Raw genomic sequence first — 18,011 nt, 5'->3', positions numbered from 1 at the left:
TATCCACTGCACAACAAGTTTGATGAATTCTTCGCGTTCGATAAAGAATCCATACCATAAATTGTTCGACTTCTCCAACGGCATCATCCGCACGCACGCGTCTTTCGCAGCAACGTGAAAATCAAAACATTTGCATTTTTCTTCTTGTTTTCGATAAAAATTACCTCGCCGTTGCACGTAGTTGGCACGAAGCAGCAGTGACGCGAAACGAAAAACGAGGAGGAAAAATGCTTACTTTGTCGATGCTTATTCCGCTGTACCTGCAGCCCCGTCACTCGTTTGAATTTCTCGTATGCAGCTCAGGCTTGCGGGAAATTCACTCGCTGGAATTTATCTCATTTTTTTCCCCTATTCGTCTAGTCGCGAGCCAACATCTGCGCACCGTATAAGCCAACGAGCTAGTCTGTATACGATAACGCGATGTATACTAGAATAGCTGGAGCTCTGCGGTTCAACATCGTGCAACGTATTAATGAGGAGAGACGACCTGAAAAAAGAAGGTTTTTTACTCAAGCTATACCATCGTATGCAAGCTCGTAAGCTTCATCAGCGAGGCAAATCCTATTTCGCGTTTCTCGATTGATGGAAGAGTTTCGTGTCTCTCGTTGTCTGGTCAAGAGATCTTTGAATATTCCCTGCAGTTCGTCGATAATGAAAGCCCTGCCAGACGAATATCTGTTAACGACTTTCTGGAATAGCATAAATCTCGCAGTATCAGATACAGACCGGAGCGATGAAATTCAAATGCGCTTCGTGCTTCTCTGGCTCACTCGTCGATCAAATCTAGGGCCGTCGTTATTTCGCTACGGAGTATAACGTTTATTCTATTCGAGGAAAGAGTATAGACGTTGCTGGATAAATCGAAGGTCTTGTTTAAATCTCGCATAACCGTAGGTATTTAAGTTTTTTTTCCCAAAAAACTTCATCCTTTTCAACTAAATGCTCTCCCAAATGACCCGACGGCATCATCAATATTCATCGATCACGATTGATTCCGAGCGACTACCCCGCAGCGATCTCCGAGTTTGGTCGAGCGCGCGTGAATCACAAGTAATTTCGGGGCTGCTGCTCTTGCTCAGCAGCGAAATTTTGCGACACAAATCTCGACATCTGCTTCCTCCACTGCGTCAGTCCATAACGCACACTTGATTTTAAATATCTTAACTAACTCTTTTACAAATGAAGTTCGACTTTAATATCATAAAAGCAAAACACACACACACTCGTCGCTACTCGTTTGCGTCTTGTTAGCCTCCGAAAAGCGCAGTATTACACGATTACCGCCGACGACTTATCAAAACAGCGTTACGCCGGGACAAGCACGCGCTCAGGCCAAGTTTCATACAGCTTTGCACTTAGTTATAAGCTGCCGCACGACTTGCCAAAGATCGCATAAATATTCATACCGCAATTAAAATGTATTACACGCTTGCCGCTGCTACTTGCGCGTGTGCACGCATTATCGTCTCTTGCGCAACTCGCTTTCGGCTCGAGTTAATTATTCTTCGGCTATTTACTCGATGTGTATAGCGCGCGACGTCGAGAAAGCAATTAGCGGCAAAAAAGATACAGGCTAGATCTCGAGGCATCAGCGCAAACAAGTATAGACTCGGAGAAGGCGCGTTTTGGTATAGCACCGCTAAGCGTCTGAGTTGGCGCTGCTTTTCCCACGGGAAGCTCTCGCGAGACGCTGTTACACTCGCTGGTATTTATACACCTCTGATGCCGCCTCCTAAATGTTTCAGTGCCAAAAATATTTCCGTCGAGGCGTGGCGGCGGAACGCTCGGGAATTCCGTTTCCTTAAGCTTCCCGTTCTGCCTCCGCGTTGAGTTTACGCGACTCCGCGTTATCCGCAAGCTTCTCACGCGCTCTGTCGCACGTTATTTTATTCATTTTTTTCTATTTTATAGTTTTTTTTTACTTCGATATAGGAAAAATCGAGATTCGCTCTAGGATCGATTAATACATTTCTAGGATACGTGAGATTTTTATTATTGCAGAGATTGTCGTGTACGCGACGGCGTTGCGGAGCTGTATGTTTGAGTTACGATGTGTACACAGCTCGGTTTCCCTCTTGGGGCAATGCAAGACGGAGTGTAATGGCTCGGTGAGTGGTAAATGCTCTAATTTACGTGACGCAGTGCTGCGCTTATGACTGCGAGAATAATTGGGGATTTAATCGCTATAATGAAAATTGATGTTCAACAGTTTGCGCAATATTCGAATGCAATACACAGAAATCTTTTTTTCTGCTTGCAGATTGTCAGCATCCGACACAGTTTTGTAACCTATTATGAACACGGGGAATTCGCACGAGTGAGTATTTATTCTTCTTTAGCGATCGAATTATCAGCTGCAAAAATCGGTCGATGCAAAAAGAATGGGCGGCTAATCTGACGTACGCGTTGCTCGCTATTCTGATCTTGACAAATGCGCGACGCTACGTGCGATGCTCTGGCTTAGGCTTTGACGAAAAAATATGTACGGACGTGTCCACGCAAAGAGAGACTGATGGCGCACGACGTAAATACTCGCGTAAGGATAAGATACGCTCTTTTTTTATTTGTGATGCAGGAATAGTGTCAACGTTGAAATCGCAAGTAGTACAAGTATTGGTATGGTGGGACACATCCAAATCACAAGTTTTGTTTCAAAATAATAAATAAACGAATGATTCTATGGTTTATAACAATTTTCAAATTTCCAATTCCAAGCTAAGCGCTGTATGGTACAGCATAAATTTCTGTTTGGCGCGTGCGCCGATGCCGTGTTAAACACGCGCTTATCGTTCGTGCATAATTCGCTGAGCAATACCAATACCAAATAGATAAAAAAATGCATCTGAAAAATGTGAGAAAACGCCGTATATGTATCAAGGCCAAGTAAGTTATTGATTCAACGTAAAAAACTCTTGCACAAACACTATTCATACGTGTGCAGTACACGTCCCTCATAAAACATTGCGGAACTCGATTCAAAAGTTTGGTCGAGTTCATAAACCAGTAGTGGTTTGAATATGTGCCTAATAGATTCGTCAAGCTCACCGTCTAGTCAAACGTTCCATTGATCGCTCTATTCATCCCCGAGCGATTTGATTATACAGGCAATTTGTCGGCGATAATACGTTCCCCGGGCAGAAGTCCAAATAATAATTATGGACATTCAATCGGTGAATTTAACTTGTTGATCGGAATATAACATCCACCGGTTTCTACTGCCTCGAAAAACTCGATCGCTCAACTCTTCCGATGAAGCGCGAAATGCATAAGCGATTCGGCCGAGACTTTACTCTTTAATTCATAAGGGTCGGCCACGCGGCGACTCGGCGCGACTAACTTCGCTAATTGCTCGCGAATGAGTTTGTTCGAGGCTCGCCTCCTCGGCGCAGAAGTCACTCGAGTAGGAAAGTTTGCCGTTCCCGGCATAGCCGACTGAGTCGTCGTCGCGGTACTCTTGTATAGGCTCGGACAAGAGACCTCGCCGAGGCTACAATTAGACGCCTTGTGCGAAGCCCTGCAGTTCTCGAGAGCTACAATTATAAGACGAGTGTATCGATGCAGTTTGTAAAAACGCAAAGTTTCGGGCTATTAGCGCGAATACTTCTGAAATAGCGAGAGCTAGAACTGCCGGTGTGAGCTTTCGCAAAAAGCATCCATTCGCATCCAGCCCGACGACGTTTACACACGAAAATCCGCCCATACAGGAAACCTAATGATTCGATTACCACCGGCTAAGAGCATCCCGCGGAATTCCGCAAAAAGGCGCGCGTGTCCCATTGAATCGGTATAAGGGCATCGCTGCCCCTGAATGCGAGCATGCCTGCGCGACTCTTTCAGCCGCGGCTCTTAAACACTGCTACTGATGCTGTGACACGAGAAACGAGAGAAAATCCTCCTCGAAAGTTGGCCAAAGCCGATCCTCTTTTCGCGCGCGAGTGTCATAGTCGAGAGCAGTTGGAGTGTGCGCTCAATGAGTTTTCTCTCTTTCTCTCTTGGATAGATAAATCGATCGTTGGAAGTAGGAGAGAGAGAGAGAGAGAGAGAGAGAAAAAAAATCAGCTTTCCGAGAGTGTGCTTAATTAAGGCGCGAAAGTGTAACTACATCGACGAGTGTCAAGTGTGAGGAGATTCCGGCGTTGTGCGGCAATTCTAATTGACTCGCGAGAATTGGCTGTGGCTTGTTAAAATTTGAGTGTCGCGATCTCCAGTCAGTGATTGTGCTACTTGCATGGCTCGATTGCTCGTTGAAATCCATATATGAAATAGACGAATCCGTGAACTGGAGTCGTTAGAGACACATTTATGGAACGTGATTCCAGGCAACGTAAACGTCACTCTGATGTACCGTTCTCGCCGACATTAGATGCAGCACCGACTGTCGTGAAAATCTACTCAGCCGCTCGCTCATGTTCGTACTGTCTCATAAAAGAGCGAGTTTTCGCGCGAGATTGGCTGCGCTGAATTTATAGACGCAGCGGAAGGTGTAAATCATCGCTCGTGCCCCTCGGAAATAAGTCCAGCGATAAATCCGCGCAGCGATTGCTTGGCTGCGATATAAGCTCTGCGGCTCGTGATCTGTCCGGGAGAGTTGTCGCTTCTTCTATTTTTCAGAGCTTTCGCGTAACAAGCCTCGGGAAGGACGGGTTGTTGTCTGGCTCAGCTGATATGGTATACATGTATGCCGGTTGATAAGAGGTGTATGAAAGCTCCAGTGGTCGGGGTTCAAAGGGGGCACTGCAGCTTCATGTGCTCGAATAGGGCGTGGTGACACATTTTTTGTGACGTTTTCAGATTAAATCTGGATCGAATTTCGATGCGGTGATCTAGGTTTCGTTATTGAATTTTTTAATGCAAACCCCTGCAGCGGATTGGTTTGAAGTGAAAATTTAATTAAAAATCTTCGTAATGAAATTTTAGTATATAAAAAATGCGTCGAAAAAAATCATTCACGAATTTCTTCACAATTTCATCGCCAATGATAAAAGTCCCTCGCTGCATTATAAACCGTTCGATAAAAAAAGGACACCACGTCGTTCGACCGGAACGCGCACAATTTGGAAACAAAGCTCGCCGAGCTCTCGCGTTCGCAGCCTGGCGGCGTTCAAATATTAATCGCGAGCGCGCATAACCGACTTATCGGACAGCCGCGAAACGCAAATTCATATTCCCGCGGCGCTCTCGTCTATACAAACACACACACACACACACACACACACACACACACACACACACACACAGTACTCGCTGATGCTGTTCGCGAAAACTATGGCTGTGCGCTATATACACGCATGCACGGGCTACGATCGTGTTTACACGGGCTGCGAAATAGAGAATGCACTGCGCGAGCGCAGGTGTTTGGAGAAATTATAATTTATCCGAGCGAAATTGATTCTACTAACGCGAAAGGGTAATATTCTCCCGGACGCTATAATTACTTCATTAGTTGCACAGTCTGTCTCGTCGATAATTTGCTCCCGCTTTAGCGAATCATTTGCTTATAAAATTTTCGGCGAAACGTTAGCGCTGATTACAATATATTCACGATGGTGTTCGAACTTTTCTAACTGAAAATTCGGTGGAAAATAAGCGCATAACGCGTTCACGAGTTAGTTTTCGGATGATAGTGCGCTGCGCGGCTGACCACTGCGTGAAATAATTTCGTGAAAGGACCCTCCCCCCTCCCTTCTCCAGCGTGTGAATCGTAAATCACTATGCCACACAGCGAGAACCAACAACGCATACACGCGCCCTTCGCGAGCATTATACACAGCCTCGACAGTCGCACAACACACTCCGCGGAATCCCGTGTCGCGTCATTCCTCGTTTTTCCTTTCTTTTTCATTAGAGACTTTCAGGACGGCTGAACAATAGCGCAGCGCGCCGGTAACGAGGCCGGAGAATAACAATGATTAAATCTCGCGAATTTCGGCGCCCCTTCCTTCTTCTTTTTTTCGCTTCCTCTCGCCACACAGCTGCGTGTGTATCTTTGGCATCGTTAGTTTGGAGAGAGAGAGAGAGAGAGAGAGAGAGAGAGAGAGAGAGAGAGAGAGAGAGAGAGAGAGAGAGAGAGAGTAACTTATTCGTCCTCGTTATTTCGTGATAAAAAGTGGGACAAAGGGGGGCGAGTGGGATCGACGCGGGCGAGAGCGCAAAGTTACATTTGCAATGATAATGAAAGAGGTCGCGTTTCGTTTATTCATTTGCTGTTTTGCAGCCTGGTGACTGTTTTTATTTACGCTGCTCTATGTACGCATGAACAGCTTGGCTTTCATTGCGCGACTGCTGCGTAGGGGTTTTGTTTAATCAAGGAATGATAGAATTTAACGGAAGCTCGTCGGTTATATGAAAGTGCATGCAAACAATATATGATCTGGTGCTATTGCTTTTAGCCTTATTTTAAAACGTTTTGGTTTCGAATGAGCTACTCTATTGTCTGCGAATTAATTTTTCGCACATCGCACGAGACTGAAAACCGGAATATGAGAAATCCCTGCGGCAAGGTGCGTCAAGAGATTTATTTCGTAGGTGGCCGAGCACTTTGGCCGGTATAAATTCAGTCGACTCGCGCTCTCGCGAATATATCGAAGATCGTCCATAAATTCCCGAACTCATCCTGTGGCGGAAGGGTCGCGGTATACATCTCTTGTAAATATACTTTATTCTTCCACGTGCACTGTGCATTATAAATTTGTACAACGTTTTCATTCTCTTTAAACGTCGCCGACTGACTTAAGGGTAACATTATCGCGCGACGTAATAGGCTTCAAAGAGAGCCGATATTTAAGGCACTTAGGAATGCGAGAGACGGTGGTATAGCTATCCTCTCACGCGCGTCGTAGAATATACCGAGCGCGCGAGAGGCGAATTTAAATGCGAATCCAATCATCTGCAGCGCAACGGAAGAAATGGATCGGTCCTTTCATCTTCCCCCGGAAAACGGCGAAAAGAATCTTCTCTTATCCCTCTTTCGCTCGTTCGACCCATACCTACATCCCTCCGTCCTCGCGTTGCTCTCTTTTGTCTTTATGCACTACTTTTTCGTGTCCCTCTCCCTCTCGCGTACCTTTCTATTTCGCGCCCGACGAGCCGAGCGTAGAACATAAATTTATAAAGGATCTCCATAAAGTGGCCTACATTTTTAATGCATATCAAGTGCTAAATACGTTCGCTCCTTCGCTCGGCGAGCTTAATGCGCGCACGTTTCAGGAAAAAGCTCTATACGCTTCAATTCAGCGCGCGAGAGAATTTCGGTAGGTGCATTCATTAGGATGCGGCTTGTACGTTTTTCTCGCTTGTCGAGCGAGTGGGCGAAAGTGAAATTTTAACAGCGCTTCTCTTTGAGAGCTTTATGATCCTTTGAGTTGAAAGAAATGAAAATTCAGCGCCGAGGGTCCAAGAATCCATGGTAAAATAATACGTACTTATATGACGACTGACACGTCACCCAATCGTCTTCTTCCTCGCGAAAATAAAAATCCGAATGGCACGTACACGTGCACCGTCTTCCTCGACATCGAGACGAAAATTTTCCTATTGCTCCCTCCTTCGCTGCTCCTTAAAAGTGCGCCATTGGATTCGCTGAGGATCTACTACCGTCGGGGACAGAGTGTGGTGTAGTACTGAAACTTCTCGCCAAATCAAATTTCCGCACTCAGCGTAGCGGTGCCGCATCGATTGCCACTATTTTACTTTGCTGAAAAATGAGATTTAATAAATTTGTTTTGCTTATTAAAAAAAGCTTTATAATAACCTTGCACCCTCGATAACACACCTTAGCGCTTCAGTCGCAGACAGTAAGATTCTGAAAACTCCAACCATTTTGTAGCTAGCGCTGAAACGCTGCTTTTCGCGACTCTCTAGTCGTAATTCTTCGTCCTCGCGCAGAGTGTGACTGAGAAAGAGTATCTCCGGGACTTTTAACGCTGCAACGGCATTTCACTTTAGCTCTCTCCTCTATTTTTGTCGATTTCCAAGGGCGTTTGTCTGCAGGGGGACGAAGCGTGTAGTAGTCCACGAAGTTGGTAGTCGACTCTCTCTCCCCCTGTCTCTCCTTCGGAATCACTTCCGGAATTGCGATGCGTGCTTTCCTGGGAATTTTAAGTTCTCGAATGCCGGAGCTGTTGACTCGTGCAAGCTCGCGAAACTCCTAAGAGCCGGCACACACTGTATTTACTTCGACTGATTAGAAGGTGCGCGGGGCTGAGAAAGAGTTTGCTTGTTGTTTCTCCCCGGTCCTTTTATTTGCTGCGATAAGAGAATTAAGATACTTTGTCACGTTGTGTCGGTACAGTAATTGTTCGACCATTGATATTGCTCTTAAAGTTTATCTGCTTACAAAAAAAACGCTCGAAAACAATCTCATTTCGTGTACTGCACTCGTATAGATTCCGTCAACGTCACCAGCGATGTTCCGTCGATCTCTCGAAGAAAAGGGTGCAAGCTCGACACATATAGAACACCTGCCGCTTCCTGAAATACCTCCCCATCAGCGTCTCCGGGAGAAAAATCAGTAGTACGATCCCGCTATCGCTTTTCTCGGTTCCGTTATCGCGGCGTTGAAAAATACTGCGATACCCGCACGTCGTTTACCCTGTAGCCAGAATAAGCGCCGCCTCGTACACTCCCCCGCGTTATCCAAGAACGAGAGAGAGAGAGACGAATTTCGCGCGACGCCCGCCTTCACGCAATCTCGTGCTCAAGCCATTTCTCATCTTCTCGCGCTGTGTGCAGTGAAAAGCGCGCCGGAGATAAAAAGCTACGAGGATGCGTGGGAGGGAAAAAGGAAGCCTGAGAGGTGCGGGCGCGGATTAGCCTTCGAGAAGCTTTGGGCGGTGGGAGAGGGGATTTTAGAGTCTTGTGTAATGTAGGAATATAAAATATTTATGTGGCCGGATTTTAAGGCGATGCGTATATTTTTACGCGTGCGCGAGCTTTCGAGGAAGAGGAAGATGAGGGTAGGAGTCGCGACGACGAAGACGGCGTAGAGTTGGTGGAATATATAAGGAAGTTGAAAGGGGTTCTTAATTTTATTCAATATTTTATTTTGCAAGTGAGAGCTGCCGACCTTTTGTTTTTGATTGGAAAGCTTTTTACGACTATTAATTTTATGTTTCAAGCTAGGGAGCAATAAATGTGCGGTAATTTGCTTACTACTCCAAACAAACATACCTATACTGACTTACGCCTCAAAAGCGGCCAAGCCAGTAGTTCGATAAGATATAACAGTCAAATCTCGGCAGCCCTTTTAATTGAATCCCTTTCATCAGTCGCCGAAGAATAAAAAGAAAAGCAAAAGAAGCCCAGCGCAGCCTTTGTCTCTCTCGGCGCAGCTGGTCCGATATAAAAATCAGGCGCCTTCGCAGCAGAAATCAGAGTCAGTGTGCAGCACTCAAGCTTCGTCCCTGCGCATAACTGAATAAAGTCGCAGATGACTCGTCGGACGCAATCTCAATTTGGCTCTTCTTAACGCCACTTTTATATTTCGCTGCTGCAGTCTTCTTAATTAAATCTGTCGATTTCATAGTGTGCAGAGCTTCGGCTCTGCCCTACTGCCGCTGCGACACTATGGAGAAAGAGAAAGGGAGATAAAATCCGGGACAATTAATTAAACTTCTCCTCTCTCTCTCTCTCTCTCTCTCTCTCTCTCTCTCTCTCTCTCTCTCTCTCCCGCGGTCCCCAATAAAAGCTCGCCCGCTCCGATAGAACGCCATTTCCGCGACCTATTAATTATTCCTCGGTATAATTCGCCTGCTGTTCGCCTGTAGATATGTGCGCTACTCGAACCAGAAGACTCGATGAGCAAAGACAGCCTTTTTCTTTTTGTTCGCGCTGTATGTTTGCTACGTAATCGGCGAGAAAATTACCCGAGAAGCATTAATCGCGTGCGCGAGATAGAGCAATGCGTGCGTGTTACATCAGCCCATAAAGCAGTTATGGACGATGACAAACGACGCGTATTACTCGTCTCGATTCGCGAGATATCGAGGCTGGTCTGAATTAGCGTAAAACAACATTGAATGATGCATACACGGCTGCTGCGACGGCGGTGTGCGTCGAGATGAGCTCCGCGCCGACACGTCAAATCAATTAGTCGACATTCAATCAGGAAAGTACACGCTAGATTCGACGCGACACTGGAATAAATGCGTGTCGTCGTTCTCACTGCGCCGTCGATGTTTGACGTTTATGCTCTTCTGGAGTCACTATCCGAGAAATCGATGTTTTGTTATTGATTGCGTACATTGAATACGATCCGAGCATTTTATATGCTTCCTCGCTAACGATTCAGAGGCCGCCATGCGATGTAGACTATTCCAGTGGTTGGTTTTTTCGGAGGGCACTGTGCTGCGAACGAAAAATCAGAAAGGGCCGAACGCGAAAATAAAGTTCTCCCTGGATCGTTTTCCTCTTTTTGCCTCGCGAGCTTTTGTTCAATTCTCTTCCTCTCCATGCGTGCTCCGTCTGAAAACGGCTCGGATTGAATTCCCCGCCACTTTTTTTGCTCTCGTTAGACTTTCGGCATTTTTTCAATCAGAAAATGAAACCAAAGTTTATTCAATCGGTTTTATTTATGAAATAGAAACGTATATCGATTCTTCCGATACCAATCTTAGCAGATTGGAACATTTCATCGATACGTGGAAGTTGATATGATATTCCAAGCGAAAAAAAATTCATTCGAGCAGAAAATCCTGCTGTAGAATGAATAAAACACGTATTCAAGTCCATCGTCGCGGGGGTGCGTGATACGACGCACCTTCAATAGGAAACTCGACGAACAATTTGTTCACAATGGAGTCTCGTAGCCCGGCGACGACGGAAACTTGTTTCGAGTTGCGTCGAGTCTTGCTCTCGCCGAGATATTCGCTCGGCGAGTGCTTAACTCGGTAATAAGAGTTCGCCAAAGTCGTGATTACGAAAATAGCGCGGAAGACGGCTGCGTTGATTCAGTCTGCGCTTCAAAGTGGAGATTATTTTCTTTATCATGATTTTCGAAAATATTTAGTCGAACGGATCTGATTTTTTTCTTTTTAGCCGTGAAAATCATACGTTGCCATATGGAGATAAATCACAAGATTTTATATGCATGTTTCTCGTATACATTCACTTTGACGCTCGTAAAACTACTATTTTGAGTATACAGGCGCGACTCGATTTATTCGAGGCAATAAATCCAATGCTTTGTGAAAAATGATTTGTTTACATGAAAAAAGTTCGATATTATTTACGGCCTGTATCTATTACATCCTGTCAGAGTGCTCGTTTCCCGTTTTATTTACATTTATATTAAATTAAAATCGCGAAAGAAACTCGCGTGATGCGCAATTCGTGGAAAGCTCGATCGATTTCAAATAGACAGCCACTTTTTACTGCATATTGCACGAACGATTTCGGCAACGGTTTCCAGCTACAGATTATCAGAATATAACTAGTAAACAATAAACGTACGCGCATCCATAGATTCACGTTAAAACCTAGTTAACCCGAAATTCCGCTGAAACAGCGACTCATCGCCCAGCTCTGCGCTGCTGGAATTATACACGGTAAACAGAATTCGCGCGATAAAACGCCTCTTTGTGATTCGCGCTCGCACTGCTCGCCGGAGTTTTCATAATTCAGAGCGCGCTACATTTGAAATTCAATTAAAAGAAAAAGACGAGTGAGCCGCTCGCGATTTTCCGAGCGCGAACAGGCGTAATAATTCAAACGCGCAATTGCGCGATTAATAGCCTACGCTCGAGTTATTTTCTACTTCAGAGTCGAGCGGAACGATACACAAGCGAGATAACAGGGACTTTCCATCCGTGTCTTATAATTAATTTTGCCTCGTATACATATAGGCTGAATATTTCGCGCCGACTGCGGAAAAGCTCTCATTATAAAATGCAGAAACGAAGAAAGAGGGAAAGGGAAGAGTTGGAGTTCGTTTGTGGCGCTGATCTTGAGGGCGAGAAAAGGCCGAGTTGCACTCTCGCGAAAACCGGATAAAATTATGAACAAGCCGCGGGGAATAAGACGTCTGCGCGCTTGAGCTTTCTGGCGAAGTCGACGTTTCTCGAAGCTTTGGAACTGTGCGCTCGTACGTTAGCGACGCTTCGCGTCATCGCAGAATGTCAGGTATAGACGGACGCGAATCAGTTTCTCGAGTCATTCCAATTCATCAAAAACCCATACGCTCGCGAGGAACACGACGCGCGCGACTCGATATAAGTTTCCGATAATGAAAAAGCTCCGCGTATCGTAAAATCTAGATCCTCCCGACATACCTGCGAGTCCCCGCCATACATCCTCGATACATAAAAATCGCATGAGGCTCGATAAAAAAAGGATAAGAAAAGATTCTTCACTCTCCCCCTTCCACACCGGTGCGTCATAATTTCGCGAATTACCCGGCATCGAAAATCGTCGATTTTACGCGCGCGTCGATCATAAAGTTCTCGCGAGGAAAGAAGACGGAGCGAAAAAAAACATTCCGGCCGGAGGATCGAAGCTGCCCGTAAATACAGGGATAGCCTGCATGGATGTTGATGGTGATCCCCGCACTTGACTCGCGCTTTTTTTTTCCGGGACGTCTTTATATTGTTTCGATGTTTGAGCGCGCGAGACTCGTTGTTGCTTCTTTTTTCTGATGCTCCAGTTTTAAGCTCTTTCGTTCGCTTTGATATGGGGAAAAGCGCGAGGATTAGGCCGTTGGTACAGTCGTATCGGATAGAAAGATTTAGGCGCTATCGAGCGTGGCCAGAGATTCCACGGGGAGTTCACGAGGTCGAACGCTTTTTTCAGCGACTGGTGTGCGTATTGTCGAACCTTCGGATACAAGCGAGTAAACTTGGAAAAAGATCAGTCTGCTGGTAATCGCGTTTGTAAAATACTCGGTTTAAAGCTCATTTTTTTCGCACCGAAACTCCTCGAGCGGCAACAGAGACATCTCGTCAGCTCCAGGCCGAAATTGATTGCAAGCAGTATCTCCCTCCTCTCTCTCTCTCCTTCTCGCATCAGCGAAGTAAGCTGCGAGCACACTAAGAAATCCAAGTTTCACGCGAGGCTTTGTTATACGAGGGGAAGTTGTTAAAAGAGCCTGGGGTTCCGTGCCTTCCCTCCACCTCCAATGAAGCATGCCGTTCTAATCCGCCTCCGAAATTTACGTTTCCTCCGCGATACACCTCGCCTCTCCCCCGAAACTTTCCAGTCGACAGTTGGAAGGCGCTGTAGTGTGTGTATAGTGGAGAGGGCGTATGCGCCGAGCGAAGGGCTGAAGAAAAGGTGGATTCATTCACGGTTAGCTGGCGCTGTTTGGCTTGAATTTATACTTTCTTTTTTCGCTCGAGCTTACGTCGGTTTTGTAGTTTGAATCGTGGTTCCTCAAACCATTGCTTTTGACGGAATATCTCTGTCGACTTTAACTCGAAAAAATGAACAAGGCTCTGACGTCCCTTGAAATCCCCTAATGCCCGTCTCTATTTGCGCGCGTTCAACATTTGAGTAAAACTCTCTCCCTGTACTGTCTCACTCGCCAAGTGGGAATAGGCGGCGGACTCGTTCAAAGGAAATAACGTCACGGTACTTTTTTCCACGCGCAAGCAGCTCGCAAGACGGAAATGGAATATAAGCGATAAGGAGAACAAAGAGAAGATAAGAGAGGATAGGATATAGCGTAGCGCGTTAATGAATCATGCAAACAGTTTGCGTGAGAGATGTACAATCTGAATCTCTTATACGTCGGAGATTTCGTAGAATTCAATTTGCTTCACAGCGTGCAGCTATAGCTGTTATCAACTGGAAGGAAATAACGAGCAACGCCATCTCGGCGAGAGGAGGAGGAGCGAAGAAAAGAAACTCTAATAAATTCACGCGTTTCCAGCTCAATTACCGTGCATCACTCGAGACAAAAAAGAACGAGCCAACTCCGCGACTGTACAGCATCGTAGTAAACGTGCGCGCAGGGCCACTTAGTAACTTTCGCCGCTAATATCCGGCAGCGTCCTTCTCTCTCGCGGGGCCCCGTCTACGCGCGGAGACGGAAAATTTTTCTAACGAGCGCCCGCCAACTTCATAATCACGCGAATACATCTTCCCGAGTACTAGTCGTCGTCGCCCGCGCAGCGACGGTGGCGGAGAAAAAGAGCCTAACCCTTGATCGAAATCAGGAACTTGGCGCGGCCGCCGCTTCGCACAGTGTTCAACGAAACGCGAATAAAGCCAAGCTCTTATTATTTTTTTCTCTCCTGTTTATTCTCGATGCAGCTCGTCGTGCCCTGTCGTGCGTATAAATTAAGACGAGGCCGCGCGGCTAGGAGAAAAAAGAGGACGAGTATACGCGAGTGATTTTCCTTTCTCTCTTGCCGCGGCGGCGTTGTATCAAAGTCCGGTCGCGCGCCGATCGATAAAGCAATTAGTCCGGAGCTTGCTTTTCTCTTCTCGCGCGGGTGAGTTTTCCTCCTCCGGCGTCGCATAATTTCCCCTCGGAGAATATGCCCCGTGTAAAAAAGCACTGGCCCGCGTGATTCATGCGCGCTGGGGGCTGCTGCTGCTGTCCGGCGATTGTCGGGGACGTTCTCTGCTTTATTGTGCGCGCGCGCGCAAATTGCTGGAGACGAAGCCGGCGTGCGAGAGCTTGCACCGCCTTGTCGACCGGGGAGAATTTATTTTGCCGCGCGCTCTTAATTTTGAGATTTAGGATGAGCCGCGTTATGTGCGTATACGAGGCTATTATGTGCAGTGCTGCTTTGCTCCGGAAGAGCGTGCACCTGACAACAAGCTCAGCTTTATCTGCGTCATCTTTGTTTTGGTTTTCGATAAACTCGAAAAAAACGCGCATTAAAGCGCTTTGAACTTGAAACTTCAATCCCTCGCTTCCCTCTTCGCAGCTTCGTGAACGACAAAGAGGTGTAAAAAAAGAGAGAAAATCAAGTCCAGAGCTGTCTCTCGACAACGTATACCTCTCGGTCTCGAGTGAATAAGCAAATAAACGAACGTCACACAGCAGCGACAGCGAACGATTAAAACTTGCCGCGCGTCTGACCGCACTCGGACCATTACCACTGCTGATAGAAGCTTTGTCTACGTACACGCTCTCCGCGTCTAATTTCCAAGTCCCGCAGCTGCGCCGCCGAGTTCGCCAACGCGTGTTTTGGCGCGCTGCGCGGCGTCCGAGCTTTCATTAATCAGCAGCGCGTTAACTCGACGCGCAACATCGCCGAGTAGTGTAGCTCGATTTTTCACTCGACTTCGCCTTATCCTTTTTGCTCGAGCGTTTGATTTATGTTGCCCATGCGTGTTAAGATCCGAGAAGCTATTCGGTTTTATTTTTACCCTCGCTGCGACTGGACGGAAGATTTATGTAGTTTAAGTTTGACCGATCGAGGAATCGATGTTGAGAGATAGTTTTCAATGCTACGAAGATTTTTTTGGGATCATGTAATATCAATGTCTTTTGTACTCGCAGGGTCGTTTGATGCCACACCGGAACAGAGCCAGTGAGGTCCTCTTTGGTGAGTAGACTTTCTCATTGTGCGAAGCTTTATTATTTACTCGCCCCTCTTTTTTTACCCGATATAAACATCAGTTCGGAGAATCTCGTTAATTATTTTTCAACTTTGAGCCCCACCCCTAAGATAATCAAAGTCGGTAAGTAAGCAGCTTTTATTAAAAACCCCGATAAGAAAGACTCGTTGAGCCGATACGATCCAGTCTCTCGACCCTCTCTGCATTATGCGTCCCTCTTCATATTGATAAGCATTTTAATATTCCTCCGCTCGGCCGGCAGCTGTCTTCCAGCTGTTGCCTCGACGCTCGCCCGAATCTATTAAGCTTTTCCGTGGAAAAATAAGCGCGTGGCACCTGATGTATATCACGATCCTCCAAAGGATAAGCGATTCCAATAATAATATTATTTTAATATTCTTTTCCGCGTCGCAAACAAAGAGGACGTTGTGTAAGCTCCTTTGATGCTTCGCCCGGAGAAAAGTGTATTGCTTTTGGCAGCCTCGCGGCATCGATACGCTGCGCAAGTAGTAATGGTCGTGTATAGGTCGGACACGGCGAGGAAGTCTGCGGAGAGATTCCGGGCAAACGAAACCAAGTAATAAAATATAAGAAATATAGGAAGTCGTGTATACGAGATAAAAAGTTGAAAATGGACAGAGAAGAGCCTCTGGGCTTTCGATTTCGAAGCTTCGGTGCATCAAGCTCAGTCTAGTGTATACAGAGCCGCGAGTACATTTTACGGCGTATAGCGACGGCGGCACTTCATCCTGTGCGGGGCGGTCGGTCGATTGCAAGCTCTGCACGTTTCTAATATCCTGGAAGCCGGAGAGTGAGGAAGAAAGAGAACTACGCGCGCCGAAAATTCTATTGGCTTTGGGGGATTGAAAGCTTCGTCTCGCTATACACGGCGGAGCTTCGTGTGCGAGACTTTGAGGTTTTGCGAGGGACGTGTATTAAAATGCCAATTTTCGCGTGCAACGAGAGAAGCGCTTGCTGGTATTTTTTAATTTCGTCGCTGCTTGCGAAGGGCTTGTACTCAGATTTCATCCACTTTGCTACGCTGCAGCGTCGAACTTTGCGCTGACGCACAAGAGCAAAGTAAAAATGCGATATTTTTTTTAATTACAAAACGAGCGTGTTTACAAACGCATTTTACTCTGTAAAACCGGACAGCGCGAAGAATTCAATCACTCACACACACACACTCACACACACACACACACACAGTGCTCTGTTTCGCGGTACAACTCTATCTTTTCAAAACTCCGAGCGGCGCTGAAAAATAACTACCGCATTTTTTTTTCAGAAAAGAGCTCGTCCAACCCTGCAATATCCCGTGTCGAAACTCAAAACGCTCTGGAAAAATACCGACTGCGAAAGCCGGCTTCATTGAAAAAAACAAAACAAAGAGCCACGCATCCGACTCTAAACAGCAGGAAATCCCGAGCCGGCCTCTGTCTGTCCCACCGACGTTCGCTGACAGCGGCGTGTCCGCGCGCGCCTGCTGCAATAAATTTCCGCGGACGACTACTCGCGCGCGAGAATATTTCATGTCAACGGTGCTCGCTGTCGCAGATTTCTCAATCTCGCGACGACGGGCTGCAGCAGAGGAAAATTGTTTCGGATGCGCGACGAGCCTACGGCGAACGAGTGTTTTAGCCCGGATTTTTGGAATGGATTGGGACAAATCGAAGCGATTGACTGTGTTCGAGTTTTGCTCGGCGAGCTTTTTCAAGCCCTTTTACAAATTGCTCATAAACTCTGTGCACGTTTAAGAGGCGCCTCGAAATTTTACCCGTATGCCTCGATCGCTCGCGCGCGACCGCAGTCATTTTTCAAACTTCCTCGAACATTCACAACAGCCGAGGCCGCGTTCGCACATAAATCTTGGCCGCGCTGGAAACACTCTTCATAATTGCTTCCCCTTTGTTCCGTCCGGGCCAATCTGTAGGTAGTAGCGCCGCGGCGCGCAGTTTGCGCAAGCGACGACGAGCAAAAAAAAAGAACAAAGAGGCAAAGAGAGCGAGCACAGTCGAAAAAACGGCTAAATCGCCGGCTCTATTTTCATCAAGTTGCGCCCGTATACCTCACACGTTCGTATGAGAAAAAAGAGCGTCGTCGCGCGATTCCCATTAACGGCGAGCTGAAATAGCTTCCGAATCAACAGCGCTCTTCATCTGCTATGCGACGGACTAAATGCGGGAGCGTCGAGCTTAAAAAAGAAGAAACAAAGCAGTAGGCAAGGCAACGAAAAAAAAAAAAAAAATTAGCAGCGCGTAGAGTACACAGGTCGCGGCTGTTCGTCCATCGCTGTATTCTCGCGCGGATCAAGTGCAGGCCTGTGCGCGCGCTTGGCGTTTCGCGTCGAGCCGACCGCTTAAAAGTTCCGGTTCGTTTGAACTTTATTGCCAACTTTTTTCGAGCATGGCGAGGAGAATTTTTCTTTTTTCTTGTTTTGTGTGTGTGTGTGTGTGTGTGTGTGTGTGTGCCACCGTCGGATAAATCGCCGGGCTTGAATTATTCAG

The 18,011-nt window shown here is 46.6% G+C and overlaps 1 protein-coding gene across 7 annotated transcripts in view; it reads left to right on the top strand.

Annotated features, from left to right (window-relative positions):
* LOC100123184 (protein-tyrosine sulfotransferase) overlaps positions 1 to 18,011 on the top strand; it is a 127,624-nt gene that overhangs the window by 83,384 nt on the left and 26,229 nt on the right. For 3 of the 7 annotated variants that reach the window (XM_008211680.4, XM_031923803.2, XM_008211683.4), the window contains 2 exons: positions 2,261 to 2,317; positions 15,446 to 15,491. The exons of 1 other annotated variant lie outside the window; for it this stretch is intronic. The gene's annotated coding sequence lies outside the window, so the exon portion shown is untranslated. The remainder of the gene's footprint in view (positions 1 to 2,260; positions 2,318 to 15,445; positions 15,492 to 18,011) is intronic. 3 more of the 7 variants (XM_031923804.2, XM_008211681.4, XM_008211682.4) reach the window with 2 other exon arrangements.

This window comes from Nasonia vitripennis, chromosome 2, assembly GCF_009193385.2.
Source record: "Nasonia vitripennis strain AsymCx chromosome 2, Nvit_psr_1.1, whole genome shotgun sequence".
Classification (NCBI taxonomy): domain Eukaryota; kingdom Metazoa; phylum Arthropoda; class Insecta; order Hymenoptera; family Pteromalidae; genus Nasonia; species Nasonia vitripennis.
This window is presented reverse-complemented; position numbering and strand designations above follow the sequence as displayed.